Source organism: Apodemus sylvaticus, chromosome 10 (genome assembly GCF_947179515.1).
Source record: "Apodemus sylvaticus chromosome 10, mApoSyl1.1, whole genome shotgun sequence".
NCBI classification, from domain to species: Eukaryota; Metazoa; Chordata; class Mammalia; order Rodentia; family Muridae; genus Apodemus; species Apodemus sylvaticus.
In genome coordinates this window covers 57,569,707-57,587,401 of record NC_067481.1, presented here as the reverse complement: position 1 = coordinate 57,587,401, position 17,695 = coordinate 57,569,707, and the positions used below count along the sequence as shown (strand labels likewise).

The 17,695-nt window shown below is 46.0% G+C and overlaps 1 pseudogene; it reads left to right on the top strand.

The window, feature by feature from the left end:
- The first annotated feature begins 5,433 nt into the window (after positions 1 to 5,433).
- LOC127695581 (protein UXT-like) lies at positions 5,434 to 5,963 on the top strand (annotated as a pseudogene).
- Positions 5,964 to 17,695: the final 11,732 nt, after the last annotated feature.

The window sequence follows — 17,695 nt, the reverse complement described above, 5'->3', positions numbered from 1 at the left end:
ATGTTAACTTGGAAAAGACTTAGTGGATTTTCTTTCTGGGTTTTAAAAACAACTGTTTTAACTCAGTTATACATTTTAGGGTCTTTGAATTTTGCAGGCATAAAGAAAGATTCCAACCTGGCTCTCTCTCTCTATAGCCATGGACTATCCGTACGGACTATATAGAAACAGGGAGTGTGTTTCCACTACTGACTTGGTAAACACAGCCATCATATCCCAGAGTCCTGTTTTCTGTAACTTTGGAAAGAAGACAAGATACCATCCCTCTTAACTTCACTGTTAGACTTACAAGGGTCTGGGACATGACAGTCACCGGCTGACGTTTGTCTAATCTATTTTGAAAACTCCACAAGGGAGGACAATTTGATTCAAATAAGTCCACTGAGAAATTATGTGAAAAGACATGTGAACATCAATTAAAACTGGCTAATGGTCCTGATCGGTGGGATGAAGACGGCTAAGCAGAAGTGCCCATCCTTTGGGCTGTGATGCTCTGTGAGAAGTACAACCCACAGCAGTGATGAGGTCTTCAGCAAAATAAATGACCTCATTAATTAAATAGGTTAGTACTCCCACCACACTGTCCTGAATTGTTCTTCTGATTTTCAAGAGAGAGATTTTGAGTCAGATTAAATGCCAAAAATCAATCCATGTGCAGCTATGGAGATAAGTACACAGGCCGGGTGGGGTGCTGCTCATCTGCAATCCCAGCATATGGGAAGTGGATGTGGGATAGCAGCAGCAAGTAGAAGGTTAACCTGGGCTACATAGACTGTCTCACAGAAAAACAACAAATAAAGGTAGTAAATAGGCTAAGATACAGCACCCAGCTTACGCCATCTGCTGAGTATAGTTCCTAAGTACCCCACCCGGCTGCCCTTGTCTTCCAACCTGGCCAGAAACTGGGGAAGGAGGGGAAAGACTCCCCAGATCTCTCGGATCTTTCTTTGTCCACTTGAAGGCATGCTGTAGTTGTTTTGCTCACTGAAACCATTTTGTTGAATATTTTCCACTCTGTTCTAAGCACACATGTAAAGCAGTAAACCTAACATACTAAAATAATGGATGCATGTGGCTTGAGTTGAAGAGGTTCAGTCTCGTGCACGACATCACATTCTTTGTATTGTATAAAAATAACACTCTTTGGGGCTAGAGAGATGGCTCAGCGGTTAAGAACACTGACTGCTCTTCCAAAGGTCCTGAGTTCAAATCCCAGCAACCACGTGGTGGCTCACCACCATCCATAATGAGATCTGACTCCCGGTTCTGGAGTGTCTGAAGACAGCTATAGTATACTTACATATAATAAATAAATAAATCCTTTTTTAAAAAAAAAGCACTCTTTTCTGTTATGTGGCACTTAGCATTTATCCCTGATCCTCTGAGGAGCAGTGAGCCTTTCTCATTCTCATCCAAACGGTTTCCTCAGAGCCTGTCCTGGCTCACTATGGCTCCATCTGTGAGATTCTATGCAACAGACACCCTGCTTGCAGCACTCTGCTGTGGTGGTTTTTGTTTTTGTTTGTTGGTTGGTTTGTTTTTGTCATCTTGACACGAGCTAGAGTTATTTGAAAGGAGGAAACCTCTATTGAAAAATGTCTCTGTAAGATCTGGCTGTAGAGCATTTTCTTAATTAGCGGTTGATGGGGAAAGGCAGAGCTCACTGTGGTGTGGCCCCTCATGGACTGGTGGTCCTGGATCCCATAAGCAGGCTGAGCAAGTTAGTAAGCAACTCTCCTCCAAGGCCTCTGCATCAGTTTCTGCCTCTGGGTTCCTTGCCTTGTTTGAATTCCAGTCCTGGCTTCCTTCAGTGAAGAACTACAATGTTGAAGTGTAAGCCAGATAAACCCTTTCCTCCCCAGCTTACAGCAATAGAAACCAAGACTAAGACAAACAACGGCTTAAATAGGATGGCCATTTATCCTTTCCTATCGTTTAGTCCAGAAGAAGGCCCAACAGGGACAGCTCTGAGATGCCACCAGTATCCCCAGCTCCATTCATTTTCTGGTTGACTTTCCTTAGTGGTTAATTCCATTCTTAAGAATCCTTCATTGTCCCCTGGTGTCCACTGCAGCAGTGACAGTCACACTCACAGACAAAGCGGTGAGAAAGAGGAGGGTGGAAAGAGTAGATGCTGGGATTTGAACATTGCTCCCCAGAGTCATGCTGAAATCCAATTGCCGCTGTAATGGTGTCCAGCTGTGGGAGCTTTATGGGATGACTAACTCACGAGCGCTCCCTCCTGTCAAGTGAGTTAGTGTCCCATCCCCAGGGAGGCTCCAAATACAAAGGCAGAGTTTGACTGGTTTTTCTGTCTTTCTGTCTCACTAGGTCTGGCCACATCAGGACCTGGCACTGAAGCCCTCCTTGGGAGTCAGCACCACACCCTTAGACAATTCAGCCTCTAGAACTTCTTAGCCAATAAATCCCGGCTTGATAAATGGCCCAGTCTGTGGCACTCAGTTATAATGGCAGAAAATTGGACTCATACAGCAAACATTCTAAGATTTTTAAGAAGCTTTGAAAGACCTTCCTACATCTACCCTTTCATTAAAATCATGTTGGTTTTAAATTCATCCCTAAGTTGTTCTTGTACAAGCTTCCTTCGGAAAGATGGAGCCTAATTCATTCTCTCTCTCTCTCTCTCTCTCTCTCTCTCTCTCTCTCTCTCTCTCTCTCTCTCTCTCTCTCTCTCTCTCCACCCCCCCATCTGCTTCTACTGGGGAAGCAAACTGCCACTAGCCTGTCACCTGCTGGCAAGAACTCTCCCACCCACCCCCACCCCCTGGAATACATCCGGGAGCCTCAGTTAAGTTTTTAGAGGCTGCTATATTTTGGCCATAACCTCCTGAGTGATCCTGAGTTCACAACCACCAGCTAAGTTGCTCCACTTCTTAGCTCTCAAAATCTATGTGAAACGGTACATGTTTACTGTGGTGATATGCTAAGTTTGAAGATATTTTGTTACACAGCAATAAAGTAACACAAAAAAGGTACTGGCTTTCAGTTAAGGCTGGTAGAAAAGGTAGTTGGCATCAAGACCTAGTTGTTGTTTCTCTGAATGCACAGTCAGACATTTCCCACCCCCCTTGCAGTTGGACGTGGCCATGTGACTAAAATCTCTCCATTACAGAATGCAAAGGAGACAGACACTACTTCCAGCCTTGGTCAGCAGGATGCACACAACCCTCTTTGAACATTTTCTCCTTCCATCAGGACTTTTCTCTCTTTACAGCCCAAAGCAAATAGCCGTCACAAGACCTTCAGAGAGGCCACACCCAAGGAGGAAGATACTGAGTGTTTGGGCAGCGAAGTTAACAAGGGCAGCCTCAGATGACTGAACATTTGACAGTGCTTATTAGAGAAACATGAAATAAGTGGGTTTAGTCATGAGATGTTGCAGTTTTTCTTTACTTCAGTCCAGACTGTTTGTCCAAATAAAGAAAAAATTTTCATAAACAAAATAGAAATGTTGGAAAGAAAAAAAGGGTTAGTAAGTGGATCCCAGTCTTTGACACAGAAATAAGCTGTGAACTGAGTGTGTGTTGCATCTATTGGCAAGTGTGAAAGTGAAGGCTTGTATCTGATGTGGCTTATAAGACTCCAAAAAGGCAGAGATGCATGGTCTCCAAGATCGTTGGCTATTCAACCATCAACTCAGACCCTGGTAAGGGCCACATTGCATTTCGCATTTTGCTGGAAGACAGAAAGACAAGAACACATGAAAAACCCTACCACAAGACTTTGGAAGGAAACACTACCTGGAATTGACCACTAGATGGCAGCCACACCCCAGGAGCCGGCTACCCCCAGGCCGAGCCTTTATAGACTAGGAGCACCAGGCAACCCAGCCCTTTCCGTAGCTGCTAAAAGAAGGGCAGGTCCTAGAGGATAGGATCTGCCTGGGAGCCGCATTCCTCCTCAAAAAAGTGATGATCCCTGTCCCACCCTTCCACCTCTACCTGTGGTTTATTCTTCCTGTCCCCAGAGGACTCCTCCACAATAAAATTTCCTTTGCTGCCTTTGCACTCCATTTTCCCCAGGCAGGGCCCAGCTGGTTGCTGTCTCACACCATCTGCTCCACTAACAGCTCTGAGGAGAAGGGACCTCATCCCCTGGAGTGTTTCTCTAGGAACCTAAGACATTTTGAGAATTGTCAAGTGTGTGGAGTGCCAGGTAGGAGCCTAGGAACACACACACACACTCACTCACTCACTCGCACGCACATACGCACGCACGCTCACACAGACGTATTTTCTTTGGTGCTGCTCTGCCATTGTGGGCATTATACTACACTGTACAGGTAGCAAAGTGACATGCGTGGGTACATCTTTATTGTGCTTTTTCCCCTTACTCCCAACCATACTCCCCACTCTCTCCAGCCTCAACCCCAGGCTCCCAGGCAAGCTTGGTCCCTAGACCATACTGGCAAGGACTAGCAAGGTCTGTGCTTAGTTAGAACAGGGCCTGCTCTGAAGAGTGCTCAGAGATCTGAATGTCTAGCAAGTTCTTATGTCTTAAGTCTGTCTTCTTGAGAGGCAAAGAGGGGGAGGGAGAAATGATTCCTGAATTTGAGTCTCAGTCTCAGTGACTGGTTACAGTACCACAGCAGAGAAGCCGCAGCCCTGTTGCATCACTGGCTACTGAGGACCGGGGGAGACAGAGACACTGGGCCTTGGGTACTGGGGGGTGGGGGTTGGGAGTGCTACGGTCCAAGGCCTTTATTACCTTACAGCAATTGGAGTTGGGTGCCTTTTCCAGACCAAGGCAGTGTAGGAGAATCTGAGGACTTATGGAATTTCAGACACGGCCTTGTCGAGTGGAGAAAACCGTTGAGTGACTCAAGAAGACACATTCAAGAACAGAATGTGGGGGGAAGATGATGAACACACACAGTAATATAAATTAGGTCAGTTTATCCATCCTGGTGCATATGCGTACCTCAAAACATTCTCTTTTACAAGATAGGTACATACATTTCCATTTGTTAACGTTGCCAAATAAATTCTGTACATTTGAAAAAGATAAAAAGCTATGATGTGGGAAGTCTTCTAAGTCAACCAATCTGGCATTCTGCATGAGTAGGATGCAGGGGCGAAGGGTGAAGGAAGGAAGCATCTCAGGACACCAGGCACCAAGTGCCATAGCTGTGCTACCATTTGGAAACTTCAGAAGAAATTGACGGTAAGAAGATGAGGACCCCACAAACCTGAGTGCTGAGTGGGCACGGAACGGTGGAATATTTCAGTCCTGTGCGTGATTCCAATGGGCTTGTGTTAATGGGTCCTTAAAGCAGAAAACGTAAGGAGGCATGCTTCGACCCATGTAATATAAACTTCTCTCTGACTCGCAACAATGCTCTGAAGAGATGAGTGAAATGTGCTTCAATTAAATAATAAAAATAAAAAGGTAGCTATTGCCAGTGGCCCCAAGGAGTCCATCATGGTGGCACCCCTGAAACAGCGGGCCTTGGGTACTGGGGGGTGGAGGGTGGGAGTGCTACGGTCCAAGGCCTTTATCAGTGACTTGTAGTGAGACTTGCAAAAGGTGCTGGACCATCGAGACAAGGTATATGAGCAGCTGTGTCTGTATGCCTTCAATTATGAAATTTCATTGAGTGACTCCAGGAAACTAATCACTCAGTTATATGTACAGGTGGATTTGGGCTGTAACGTCCTCGTTGACACAGTGGTACCAGATACTTCATGCATCTATGTGGCCCTGGGATAGGTTTTGTTGTTGTTGTTGTTGTTGTTGTTTGGTTTGGTTTGGTTTTGTTTTTTCCTGGAGTGACACTGGCTAAAATTCTGAAGTCTGTTAATGGAAAGAGTTCTCTCCTCACGGAGCTCAGTGACAGTCCCACTAAGGACTCCATGAATATCAAGACCCGTATCTGCATTCTACTTGAGAGACTTAGAGAATGACAAGGCCTGCAGGATGTCTCAGAGCCATCTCACCATTGATCACTTCTTCCCACTCTCCAATATTAAAGAGCCTGGAAGCATTGGAAAACAACAAACAAACAAACAAACAAACAAATAGAGAAGTGGGGGGGAGGGGAAACAAAGTTTTAAAAAGAACAAGCATTGATCATCGTTACAGAAGCAACAGTAGCGGGGACATGGTGGTTAATTAGGCAATTTTCCCCATTTTTCTATGTTGAAAATGTTTCATGATAATTTTTTATTGAGGAAAGGTCCTCCAAGGAGCTAGAGAGACTGTTAGAAAGAGCAGGGAAGACACAGGTATCAAGTGTAATTGGTCAAAAAGGCGACCGACTTTAGGGCTGGAGAAAAGGCTCAGTGGTTAAGAGCACCGACTTCTCTTCCAGAGGTCCTGAGTTTAATTCCCAGAAACCAGATGGTGGTTCTCAACCATCTGTAATGAGATCTGACACCCTCTTCTGGTGTGTCTGAAGACTATAATGTACTCATATACATAAAACAAAAATCATGGGGGGGGGAGACTGGGAAAGGGGATAACATTTGAAATGTAAATGTAGAAAATATCCAATTTTTTTTTTTAAAGTGACCAACTATGAAGGCCCAGAGGAGGTGGGGTCAATCTCACTCAGCTAAATCAAGATGAACAGAAAGAACATTCCAGAAGGAGCAACTGGAGCAAGCCCAGTTGCACAAGCTGAGAGACTCTAACTGTGCAGTGGTGTCTTTGGTTACGCTGCTTTGGCCCCTGGCAGGTTGCATGTGCACACCTGTCTAGGAGCAGGCTAGCTCAAAGGATGAGCAGTTCTAGTCCACATTTCCCTCCTGCAATCCTGGCTTAACGCCCTCTATAATTCTATATTGTATCTTTGCTGCCCTCTATAATTCTATATTGTATCTTTGCCGCCCTGGCTCCTTCTGAGCAGAAGGTCCCTAGTCTTTGCTGCCCAAGACCCTTCCAGGAGCCACACTCCTCTCACCTACATTTCAGAAGATTTTCCTTCTGCAGCTCTAAATACGATCTGACTCCCTCTGAACCATGGTGATTCTCTGTCCCTGTCTCCCAGGTTCTGATCAGTACAAATCTAAAGGACAACTTGCAGAGTTGGGAATAGGTTTTTGGGTTTTTCCCTACCACTAAGGTCAACATTTCTGGCTTGCTGGTAGGCACCTTTACTGGACCTTTACCTACTGGACAAATCTCTGTCTATCCAGCCATTGGCCATTGGCTCTTCATTAATTGATCAAAAATCAATTGGGGACAAGGACTTTCAGCATTTGGACATGTAGAGACTCAATTTTGGGGGCCAAATTTATTCAGAGCATTGAAACAAATCCCAATGTAACTGGTTTTTGTTTACTAGTTTTTACTAAAGAAACCAGTTCATTCTGGTTAGTTTGGGACGTTCCTACTTTTAACTCTGAAAATCTCATGTCAGGAAACCCATCTATTTCCAGACAAACATGGAAGGTTAGTCACCTTAGCATTTATGGTTATGTGGAAATTTTCATCTACCAATAACAAGACAGCGGAACTTAACTGGAGAAATTATGAGCTTCAGGCTTAATAATGAGTCTGACAAAGAGGCCATTGCCAGGACCTGTTTACTACCCCATCAATACCAAACCTGAACAGCAGCCCCATCAACTCAAGACCACCCCCAATGCCTACAGCCCTAGAGCAAAGTGGCTCCCTCCCTCCTAGAGCCTACAGGTGCCGTTCTGTCTAACGCCTAATTTCAAGTAATTTATTGTGTATATCTATACATGCATATACTATAAATATACATTCCACATGTATATTCTTCAGGTAACTGCAATGTACATTTTCTCATTTATTCCTTATTAAAATTTCCTGGTGGGAGCCAGCAAAATGGTCCAGTAGGCAAAGGTGCCTACCAGCAAGCCAAAAATGTTGACCTGAGTGGTGGGGAAAAACCCAAAAACCTACTCCCAACTCTGCAAATTGTCCTTTAACAACCTACCCTCCCCAAACACACACACACACACACACACACATTCTCTCTTGCTCTCTCTCTCTCTCTCTCTCTCTCTTTCTCACTCACACACACACACACACACACACACACATGCCTGCTATACACAAAACAAATAAATGTAATTTGAATTAGGCATGGTAACATCTAATAAATAAATGAGTCTACTAATAAATGAAGGCTTTGAGAACTAATTTGTGTAAGGCCAAAGAGAGAATAGCAATATACTTCATTATACGCCACATGGGGGGTTGTAGTAAATAGTGAATTATTATATATTATAAATAAAATGCCTAGAATAATAACTAGGACAGAAGAAGCAATGGATTAGGCATTAACTCTTAGTGATGGTTAGTTCTGCACCATGTAGCCACACCCTGAGGAGGGAGAAGAAAGCACGGAAATCTGAATTTAAAGAAAAATAAGTCCTTGTCTGCATTGCAGACCAACTCATCCCAGGGTTCCTTGGCACTTGATACCTCTCGCCTTATAAGCTGATCTGAGCATAGCGTAAGAGGCACCTACATCAGAGAAGTGACAGCCACTAAATCCTTCAAAGTCACTTCCCTGGAGCCCTTAGCCTCCATTCCTTCACTTTCTAAATGGAATCATTCAGCTTTCATGGAGGGACCAGGCATTGGTGACATAGCCAAACCCTCCCCTCCCATCTTTGCAAGTCATGGAAATGAAAAGGCGTGAGATGGAAGAGCCCATGGCTTTGACCTTGACTGGCTCTAGGCCTCCCGGATGACTCTTGGGAAAGCCCCCAGTGTACCCTTGCTAGTAGCAAGGTCCCCGTCCGGCCCCACTAGCAATGGCTTCTATCTTCTCTGAATAGCTGGGAGAAGGACAGCCATTAGTCTGGCCACCAGAATCTTAAATAATATTGCCAATCACAGGATGTCCATCAGCATCTTGAGAACTGGCATCCTATCAGCTCACCCCAGCTTCCCCCAAGCGCAGGCTGATGGGGTTAAACAGTAGAAGTCATTCTGCCACTTGCCATGATTTGCTTGTTTAACTTCATGATTATAACTGACATCTCATGCAAAAAGAGCGATAGAGAACTATTGGGCTAGATGGGAGAAGCAAGAGGGTGCTTCCTTACCACCCTCCCCACCCACCCCCAGGGGGATGTCTTGGCTCCTGGCATTTTGTGATGACGGGTACCAACCCATCATGAGTGTGAGTACTGGGATGCTCCCAGAGGTACTCCTTTACCTTGGAGCTAAAACGGTTCCCTAACTCAACACATAGCTCTCCAACATCCAAAGCAAGAAGAGAGGCCCAGCTCTCACTATCAATACTACCCCAACACAGCTTCGGCAGGTTCTGAGCCAGGGATAACACGTAACCCACCACCACCACCACCACCACCGCACAGCTCCCCCAACCCAGAACCTCTGAGGCTCATGAGCCTAGGTCCGGAGCCTCCCTATCCAGGCACCGCCAGCCAAATACACACTTCTACTGAAACTCAAAGGCACGCTGCAGAAAAGCCTCATTAATTTTTCACAAGATTTGTCTAATAGTGGCTGAGCAGAGCTGAGAAAGCCACATTCGACTGCCTGTGCCAGCAGGTTGCAAAGAGTTAACCCATTAGGCCACATCCTGGTGAGCTCATCCCTGCCGGAGCTGCTCAGTGGCTGGGATTTGCAGCACACTGATGTGGCCAGGGTGGCTTTCTCCAGCTGGGATGAAGGACTTGAACAGAAACTCCTTGCCAGCTTCCTCCCTACGTGAGAGCCGACTGAGTCCCAGGTCCCCCACCTTCCCCCGGGACATTGTGCACAGTAAGTAAGAAAAAGGAACCCTCCACCCCCCACCCCACCCTGCCACCCCAGCCCCAGGCCTTTTGCTGTGTCTCCCTGGAAAGAAGGAAGGTTTGAAGTTTGCTTTGGAGTGTGTTGAGTCTCTGAAGTGGAGTTGGAAGGCAGTGTGATTGCCAGAGATGGGATGAAGTTAGCTTTGAGCAGGCTGGAGGGGCTGCCCTGAGAGACAGGCAGAAGTGAGCTGAGCTGGGTATCTCCTGCTCTACACCTGGGGGAAAACACCATGTGCAGTGAGGGCTGCCCGGCTTGGGGAGCTTCTAGCCTTTCTCCCTTGGAAGCCATTAAAGGGAAGGAGTGAGCGGGTGTGGAAGTGCCAGCTTGTGAAATACAAGGACACCCTTAGACCTCATAGCACTGCGCACAGACTGTCTGTCCCCTGGACATCCTCCATCCAACCTCAGCAGCTGCAGGTCTGTCCCTCCTTCCTGCAGGTGTGGCCGGTGCACTGGTTGAGTGCCAGGGAAACAAGATAGAGTACCCTGGCTTGGGCAGTCTTCACTTCAGAAAGGAGGGAACAAGACAGATACATAAAAACACAGACAAAGGCATGGCTTGCTCGGGCAGAGGCTATGGGACTCCGCCCCTTGGTAAAGCCAAGTATAACAACACATCCTATCCCCTGAGATGTTTTTCCAGCCTGTAGCCCCACAGGGCTCATGCACTAGTTGTGTGACCCGAAGAGGAAGGTGAGTGGCTCCCTCCAGATAGCTCTGACCTCAGAGAAAAAGGTTCCCTTCCTGAGAGCACTGTGAGCTGGGAACACTGTGAGGCTGTGATGACAGCAACAACATATTCCACACTCTCTAGTCTCCACTTTATCTGGCCAGGCACAGGGCCACACACACTTTATCAGAGGAGTCGACATCACCAAATGAGCTCCTGGAAGTGAGGCAAGAGGAGATAAAGGCCCTGGGGATGTGCATCAAGCCACGGGGACTGAAAAGTGACAGTGGGAAATTCAGGGAGAGAGAGACCTACTCCCCACCGTATCGGGTCCTGCTCAGGATAAGGAGACCATTGCTGATCTACCAGGCAGAGCCTGTAGCCTGCATTTCTCACTCTCCACCAGCCTACCCATTCCGAGGTCATCGGTGCCCTCGCCTCTCCTCAGTGTCACCAGGTCTTTGCAAGTCCCAGAATAGCCCTGTTCCTATCAGAGCTCTCTAGATGGAAGGGTCTGGGGAGGAGGGAGAGAGAAGTCAGATAATCCAGGCTTGAGCGCAGCAGCACAATGGGGCCTCTCTTAACTTTAAGGCAGCTCAATGTGTTGTGCATGGGGTGCTGGGTTCCACTTGAATTTTTAGTAAACAGTGGATGAGTTTTTGGTATGTGATATCCAAATAAGTGTTAGATTATTCTAACCCTAAAAAAAAAAAGTACCTATTGATTTGAAAACAAATTCAGCTGGGCTCCTTGTCATTGCATTTCCTAGACATCAGAACCCCATTCATTTTTACACCATTCAAAGGAATGCAGTAGCACCATAAACGGGTTGAGGAGTGAATTTTAAAGCAAAGATGAGCAGATATAGAGCAGCAGGATTCTAGGGGTCAGGGGAGGCAGTAAAGAAAAAAAAAAAAACAGCCAAGTTCTGTCCCCTAGAAAGAATACAAAAGACTACAATTTGAGGTCAAGCATCTGGGAGCCTCAGTTTCCTAATCTGTAAATTGGGAATGATGCTATGTTCACCCCATAAGGTTAGGAAGACACAGAGACTCTCTGGCACACAGATGCCAGAAACTGTGTGCCACCTTTGTGGCAATGGTGACTGCGAGGCAGCTCTGCCACAGGCCTCTTGCTCTCTGCTGAGCAAGCTCGGGACTCATCACCTCATCCCGTGGTTCCTTCAGCTTATCACAGTTCCCCCTTCACCCAGACAGCATCACAGCGCTTCTGTTCACGGACTGCGCTCCGGTTCAAGTGCCCTCCCTTCTCACTATTCCCTTGATTTGAGAGTATAAAACAAAAGTGCCACCCAGAGGGCCGGATCAGCCTGAACCTGGGCGCTGGAGCCACGGCACGGACACCCAAACTCACAAGTCAGCCTTGTCTTTTGTTCACCTAATTGCTTAACAGTCTCCTGGTTTGCAATTTCTCATCTGTGAAATCAGGGGTGGGGCACCTCCCTCAGTGACTTGCTAGAAGGATTTGGAAAAGCGAAACAGCACACGCCTGGCATAGAATGAAGAAAGGAGGAGAATGGTAATTAGTATTTGTGATGCCGAGGAATATGGTATGACCCTCGGCCACCAGGGGGCAGTATTTGAAATGAGAGCCTTAATTGGAGCTAGGAAGGGCGGGGTAAGGAATGTAGGTCTGTCCTAGTTCCAACCTCCAGGTCCACAGCTGCCTCTCAACTGCCATTGTACCAACTGGTCTAAGATGGGAGGGGATGGTTTACAACAGGCACGTGGGGAGGAACAGAGCCTGCAACCTAGCAGTACAAAGCCAACCAGGCTTCAACCCTCAATAGCTCCAACCAAAATTGGAAAGAAAACCTGTACCCACAAAGCCCTATCCCTCCTACCCTATCTGCCAAAACTCCTCTATTTCTTTAACCATTTAGCAAAGTTCTGAGCCAATGCTAGACAGCACAGGAAGTTGGGAACTTGCTCCAGCCCCCAAGTCACTCAGGGAAGAAAGAGCTTCCGGAACCGCAAGGATAGTCAAAACCAATCTTCTGTTTTCAGGGCGGTGATTCATGTATTCCCTTTACAATTCCTCCCTTTAGTGGTACATTTCAGGCACTCTGGACTCTATGCAGGAAGAATATATTCAGTCCATATTATCTTGGACACTCTTATCACTGTCGGCCTGAAGGTCTTCAGCACCAAGTCATCAGCTAGAGGTGAATATGTCAGGAAAAAGCCTTTCACGGACATTAGTTCTCTCCCATTTCACTGAGGCAGCTGTATGTCCTCCCTGCCCCACTCCTGGGACTGCTTCCCAATACGCCAAAGGCAAGGAGGAGCTGACTAGAAGGTGCACTTTTATCTACCCAACAGAGCATCCTCTAAGCATCTTCCGGTTGCTTCCTCCATACCCACAATGCACTGCTGTGAGTGTTGTCGTATTAGCTGGTTCTTAGCTACTTCTAGAACATCAAAGAAATGCAAATATACAGTATTTATGTTCTTTTGCTGCTGATTTCTCTTACCAGACGCTCATCCATAACGCCAGCGTGTATCAGAAATTTAACAATCCCGTTGCCTAAATTGTTCCCCCAGATAATGAATGTGATGTTGGGAGAGGCTGAAGTCTTAGCTGCTCTAGTAAATGCATGGTGGTCGCTCCTTGAGGTCTGTTTTTGCGCTGTCAACGTCAGTCATCTTTCCGTGGGTGTTCGTGTTCATTTGCTAGCTTATAATGGATCTGAGAATATCTTACCCATTCGCAATTATTCAAAAGAGACAGATCCCTAGAACATATTGAGCACACCTGTTACCTTCAGCGACTCTTCGGCCATTGGACATTTGGGAGGAGGTGACTCCCTTTCGACGATTTCCTTAGAGGGGAAACCAAAGTTTTTAAAGCCGATGGCAGATCTGAAGCTAACATCTTTAAAGCCAGGTCTAACATCCTAGAAAAAAGAACTGAGTGTCCACTCAGAGACAATTTAACAACACCAGCCTTCATCCGTGGTAGATGATCTAAGGAGTGATCACGTAAATCTTTGGAATTTTCTTCAAAAGCAATAGTTCAGGTTGTTAGGAAAAGCAATAGTTCAGGTTGTTAGGAAAAGCAATAGTTCAGGTTGTTAGGAAAAGCAATAGTTCAGGATGTTAGGAGGAAGAGACAGGCAAATCTTTTGAGGTCAATGCCAGCTTGGTCTGTGTAGTGAATTCCCACCCAGCTAAGGTTAAATAGTGAGACCTTGTTTCAAAATAAGGGATGAAGGAGAGAGAAAAAGGAGGGAGGGAGGGAAGGAGAGGGAGAGGGGGAGAAGAGGGAGAGGGGAGAGAGGGAGGGAGGGAGAGAGGGAGAGGGAAGGAGAGAGAGAGGAAGGGAGAGAGAGATGGCTTAATGGGTAAAGACATTTGTCATGGAGGGTCGAGGCCTGCATTCTGTCCAGGGACCCACATGGAAGGACTAGAAGCTACTTCCTCAAGCTGTCACCTGACTTCCACACATTAGCTGTGGCACACGCACACCCACATAAACACATGTGGGGAAAAAAGAATAATAATAAATGACCCACCTACTAACCTCACCTGTTTCCAGGGCAAACGAATCATTTCTCAGAGATGGCAGAGGCTTTCAGAATATTCCCAAGATGTTCCTATGTCACAGACCCATCTGTTCTCTCCTAATCCCTTCCCTAGGTGTCTTCTGGATCTCAGAGTCCCTCACAAATAAATTCCCCGACTTTTTCAGCCTCCCCATGATATTAGTTCCTTCCTTTGACTTGAATTAAATGTGGACTAGCAGAGCCACTGCCTGCCACATATGTTCTTCTCCAGAAACTCCCAGGAGAGGAATACTCCTTCCTTCACTCATAAACCCAAAAAAACTTCATCCGAATTGTAGTAGATCTATCATAGGGCTTCCAGATTTAACAGATCAAGGACACTGACTTAAACTGAGTTTCAGAAAAACAATAATCGTTTTGACAGTGGAAGTGTTCTGTGCATTACTGAAGAAGGCATTATTTCCCACTTAAAAAACAATTTCTGTTGCTTATCTCAAGTTCAAACCCAACTGAATGCCATTTCTTTAATCTGGCAGCAGCGCGTGTGTCCCACATGTCTCTGTTAGCTGTGATTTCCCAGCTAATCCCTGATTTCCCTAAACACTTTGCACTTGGGCTCACAGTTATCGTCATGTCAGGCTGTCTCCACTCTTTAATAAGCTTCTACTCCGTCTATCTCCATGGCTACAACAAAATACCAAGCTGCCCTGTCTCCCACCTTCACTGTTTGCAAGAGTTTTTAAATTACTCTGCATCCTTCTTGGCTTCTTTTCTAACCCTCCATTCTGCAGCCAGAGTGATCTACCCACTGTGTGCTCCTGTAACTCAGAGTGCATCACCCCTTTTACCTAACCCAATGCTACTCTCTGTTTCTGCTCTTTACCAGTTCCCTAATATCTTCCCTTAGAGCCTGACTGCTGTGGTGAATGTCTTAGGTTTTGATGTCTCTGCACACTCTGTTGAATCCACTGAAATGACAGCACAGAAGCAGAGGTAGACAGCACATAAACTAATGAGTTTGGCAGTGGCAACTAAGCACTTTTTAAGATTCCAAAATTCTACTTTTCTGCAATTGTAATGTATTACAAAGTAAACATTTGTACACAATACAAAAACTGTTCAGCCATTGGGGTGGGGAATCTTGGGACTGGAGAGGTGGCGTAGCAGGATGGACAGCATATGCTGTTCTTGCAGAAGACCTGGATTGTGTTCCCGGCACTCACATGGTAGCTTACAGCCATCCATAACTCCAGTCCCAAGGGCGATGGTTCCCTCCTTTGACTTCTCCAGACACCAGGCGCGCACCCACAGTGCACATGCAGACATGCAGGCAGAACACTCACATACATGAAATTAAAAATAATAATTTGAAAACAAAAATCTAATAAATCTTTGAAAAATGTTTAGCTGGGTTTGGTTGTGCATACCTGTAATTCCAGCTGTTCAAGAGGCTGAGGCAGGAAGGCTGCAAGCTTCAGTCTATCCTGGGCAAGCCAACGAGACTCTGTTTCAAAAGAGAGATGTAGGGGGAGAGACAAAGAGGACAGGACTGTGCAGTGGGCACACTGGAGTTCTAGCCCAATGGCAGGTCACTTGCCTAGCATGAGTGAGGCTCTAGGTTCAGTCACTGGCCTAGCATGGGTGAGGTTCTAGGTTCAGTCACTGACCTAGCATGGGTGAGGCTCTAGGTTCAGTCACTGGCCTAGCATGGGTGAGGCTCTAGGTTCAGTCACTGGCCTAGCATGGGTGAGGCTCTAGGTTCAGTCACTGGCCTAGCATGGGTGAGGCTCTAGGTTCAGTCACTGGCCTAGCATGGGTGAGGCTCTAGGTTCAGTCACTGGCCTAGCATAGGTGAGGCTCTAGGTTCATTCACTAGCCTATAGCATGGGTGAGGCTCTAGGTTCAGTCACTGGCCTAGCATGAGTGAGGCTCTAGGTTCAGTTCCCCAAACCATAAAATTAATTAATTTATCTATTTATTAGCTAAAGCACAAAATCCGTTCTTGATCTACAGGCTATATATAAACAGGTGACAACCACAGCTGGCCGACCCTTTATCACAAGCTGCACTCAGTGCTCACTAAGCCTCCAAACCTTGTACTTCCCCATCTCCATGGCTACAGAGGAGCGCCAGACTGCGGTGTCTCTCGCCTGAGCAATAGCCTCTAAGAGGCTCTGTCTCTGGACTCGGGCTTCCGCCTCCCTCTGTCCCCAGGCTCCCCACTCAGTAACCCTCTTACTTTACACTCAACAAACATCCTTGCCAATGGCAGAATTGAATTCTGCACATTATCCCTTGTCTATCCCTCAGTGTCATAGTCTCGCTTTTGCCTGCCTCTACCTAGCCCCCTAATGGGTCCCTTAGCTTTCCTTCTGCAAACTATTCTTCCAGGAGCTTTTCTGAGGGTCCCCAGGACCAGTATCCAGCCGTCAGCATCCTGCCGTGTTCCTTATGGGAATATGCCATCAGTGTGGGACATACTTGTTTCCTCTCCAGCTTGCCCCTCTTGTAAAAGCCAATATCTGCCACTGTGTTCTCCTGGATTTGGTCTGTCTGGTGCCCATCCCTGTCCCTGGCACAGGAAAGACCCGAACAAATGTTTTCAGTTGTCAATACTGATAGACTGGTGAGGTATGTTGGTCCATGGCTGCAATCCCCCTACTCAGGATGTGAAAGGAAGAAAATCATGAGTTCCCAGGTATGTGGAGCTATGTGGAAAATTCTAGGCCAGCCTGGAATTTCATGAGATTCTGTATTAAAAAATAATAATAATAATAATAAAAATAAACAAATAAACAAACAAAACCCCCAAAACAAAACAAAAAATAGAATAAATGATTTTAAGTGTTCTCGTCACTAAGAAGTTCTAAAATATTTAAGGAAATAGATGTGCTGATTACTGATTTAATTTGGCATCTGTTTGGGAATCTGGTTCTGAAACCACCCCCATGGATACCAAAATCTAAGGACATGCAAGACACTTTTATAAAACGGTGAAAATCCGCTTAGCACCAAATGCATATCCTCCTGTACACGCTAAATGGCCTCTGAGTCCTCGCTAGCTAATTGTGTTAGGCTGTGTCCTAAGGGGACACGTCTGCTTCCTGTCTTCTTTCCCCAATTGCCTGTAAGCTCTGGACACTTGCCTGTAACACCCAACAGGACCCTGACGGGAAACACGGGGTTCCTATTGCCTTTCTCATTCATCTGAATGCAGCAATCATCAATCATGGTCAGAAGTGGACATTGTTCCATGAGACCGTTTAGGAAGCGATGGTAAGGGAAAGTCTATGTGCCAGGAAACTGTTCTCAAATATTTTTGTATCCAAAGTTGGTTGAATCTGTGGATGTTGAGATGTAACTAGAGAGAGAGAGAGAGAGAGAGAGAGAGAGAGAGAGAGAGAGAGATCAAAACATCGTATTGGAAAGCTGCGTGTGGTGGGGATTGCCTTTAATCACCTCAATTGGGAAGCAAAAGCAGGCAGATCTCTATGATTGGCTAGCTAGTCTGATCTACATAGTAAGTTCCAGGCCAGTTGGGGACATACAGTGAGACCCCAGCTCAAAAAATAAAAAATAAAAATAAAAACAAAAGCAAAAGCAAAAACAAGCAAACAAAAAAACCCAAATCCTCCCACTGTATGTCAAACAAAAAATGTAACGTTCTTATTTAAATAAGTGAAATAAAATGGTAATGCACTAGAAGAAGAATCCGCCACAATAGAAGACACCATT